Raw genomic sequence first — 2,500 nt, 5'->3', positions numbered from 1 at the left:
ACATGTGCAAGCACATCGATGCAGGTTATACAGTTCACAGAGAACCCATATTTCAAACGTCCACCGGAAGACTTAAGCCTGATGTTGTGCTGTTAAAAGACCAAACAGCCATAGTTGTAGACGCTCAAGTCGTCGGCGAAAACGCCGACTTGGAAAAGGCACATCAGGCTAAGATCTCCAAGTATGAGGGGTTAAGGGAGCCCATACTCACGAGGTACTCTGTGAACGAAGTGTCATTTACATCTTTGACACTGTCCGCGCGAGGGATATGGGGACGTCGATCCTTTGAGCAGTTGGTCGGATTGAACCTCCTAAAGCGTGCGGCCGCCAAGATAATCTCTACCAGAGTTTTGATTGGCGGTTTGCACGCTCTTAACATCTTCAATAAGTCCACTGGCGTGAAGAGGGGAAGCTCACGGTAGGCTGGCACTCCCGTCTGTTGCGAGGTTTACTGTGCTGCCTGCAGTCTCAGGCACAAAGTAGGAGTTTAGGTTTAGTGGGTATTCTGCAAGTGTTCGCAGCGAGTCCCACACTCCCGGTCGACAACCATCTAGACCGGGGCTCAGTGCGTAAATGCATTATCCCTTTTTCTCCTATCAAAAAAAAAAAAAAATAGCCAAATGCCTCGTCATCTAATTAGTGACGCGCATGAATGGATTAACGAGATTCCCTCTGTCCCTATCTACTGGGGTATACAGGTGCACAGCTTCATTCTGGCACAGCCAACCTCTCCTCCACGTGGTGTACCCTGGGAAACTTTCGAGTTTGCCAACGAGGCTCTGGCGCGACTCTCCTGCGAGCGTCCGGGCGGTATTTTATACCGTACGGACCGCGGAGTCGTCAAATACCGTAGCCGGTATGTCTAGCAACGACCCACTGGGGACATCCACCCAGTGGTACGCGAAGCATAACCGGTCGGGGGGCTTGCCTTAACCGGCCGGTCCGCGAGGAGATAAACCTCTCTAATAAATCCGAAACCTTAAGTTATGGTGCGCGGCGAAGGGGTGCGGGCCGTCCTTGCGATGGTCTGTGGTTGGTGGGTGCACCAACCCTTAGCGGCCAACCTCGAGGCACCTGGCGAACCTCGTTGTATTCAGCCTTCCCTCCTGGAAAGGGCGTCACCCGGGAGGGTGACTTCAATTCGTCCCAACTCGTGGGAAAAATATGGGAAAATCTAAAACTAAAACCAAACATACAAACATATGGCCTAATGAGGAGGTCTTTAAGGGCCTTATTGAGAGCGAAGAGACCCTGATATCTGAAGGGGAGGATTCACCCCTCCCTGACACTATCAGGATTGATCTGGATGGCTTCCTTGCGGGGCCAAGCCGAAAGAGAAGGATACAGAAGCCGGAAGGTTCCGAATCGGAATCCGGCGAAGAAGAGAGAAACAGGCAACCCAAAAGGCGGCCAAAGGGAAGAACGCCGTTTGAGCGGCTTACAAAGTGGGCTACGTTGGTACTGAATTCATTGCCACGCTATGGAATCAGCCAACAGATTATTGAAAGTGGAAACTTTGCCACCCTCCGTAGTGCATTGGACGATGCCTGGAAACAGATAGAGTCCGATGACACCTACGAGGATGTACAAGGAAGAGAAAAGGAACTATCTGAGAAGCTTGAAAAAGCTGAGAAGGAAATAAAAGATCTCAAGGATCAGAGATCTGTAGCTTGTAAGAGGCTACATAAGAGGATTGAGGATGCCGAAGGGCGGGCTCAATCTCTCTTAGAAGGAAAAGAAACTGAAAGCGAGGAACTACATAAGAAGCTTGAAGAAGCCGAAAGGCTGATTCATGCTCTCTTAGGAGAAAGAGAGACAGAGAGCGAGAAATTGCACAAGAAGCTTGAGGAAGCCGAAAGGCGGATTCAAGCCTTGGAAAAAGAGAAGGCATGTGCATGTGCCAAACCAAAGCCAAAGGCTTTGGAAAAGAAACCGCCCACGGCGGCAAGTACGCCAAAGAGGAAGGACATGGTCAAGTCCTACGCGACTGTGACCATGTCTAAGAAAGAGATAATAGAGAAGGGACCGACACGCCATGTCGTGACGGTCTACCTAAAAGACAACAACTCCGATTGGGAGCAGACAAGAAAGGCTATGGCGCGAGGCTTTAGACCTACACAAGAGAAACTGCAGGTTAAGGCAGTGAAAAAGATAAGTAAAGGAGGCCTCCTCGTCGAAACGGCGACGAAGGAAGGCCTCCAGAGGCTCATAAATAATAAGCCCTTGCAAAGCTTGGGACTTAAGATCGGCACTCCGCCGAAGAAGAAACCAAAGATGGTCATTTATAATGTACCAGATTTGGACGAGAAACAGTTGCTTTTCGCTCTAGAAAAGCAAAATGGCGAATCGATATCGCCTGAGGCGATCAAAGAAATAAAGCCCCTGTTTAAGACAGGGAAAGGGAATAGCAAGAATTGGGTGATAGAAGTATCACCCAAAGCAAGGAAAGCGCTCAAGGACAGAGGAAGGCTGTTCCTTGAGTGGCAAGTATGCCACGTAC

At 49.7% G+C, this 2,500-nt stretch overlaps 1 pseudogene; it reads left to right on the top strand.

The window, feature by feature from the left end:
* The window catches only part of LOC143175401 (large subunit ribosomal RNA), an 8,199-nt pseudogene that overhangs the window by 4,056 nt on the left and 1,643 nt on the right, over positions 1-2,500 (top strand).

This window comes from Nomia melanderi, unplaced genomic scaffold (assembly GCF_051020985.1).
Source record: "Nomia melanderi isolate GNS246 unplaced genomic scaffold, iyNomMela1 scaffold0078, whole genome shotgun sequence".
Lineage (NCBI taxonomy): Eukaryota > Metazoa > Arthropoda > Insecta > Hymenoptera > Halictidae > Nomia > Nomia melanderi.
Note: the sequence above shows the minus strand (reverse complement) of the source record. Positions and strands in the feature narration are given on the sequence as shown.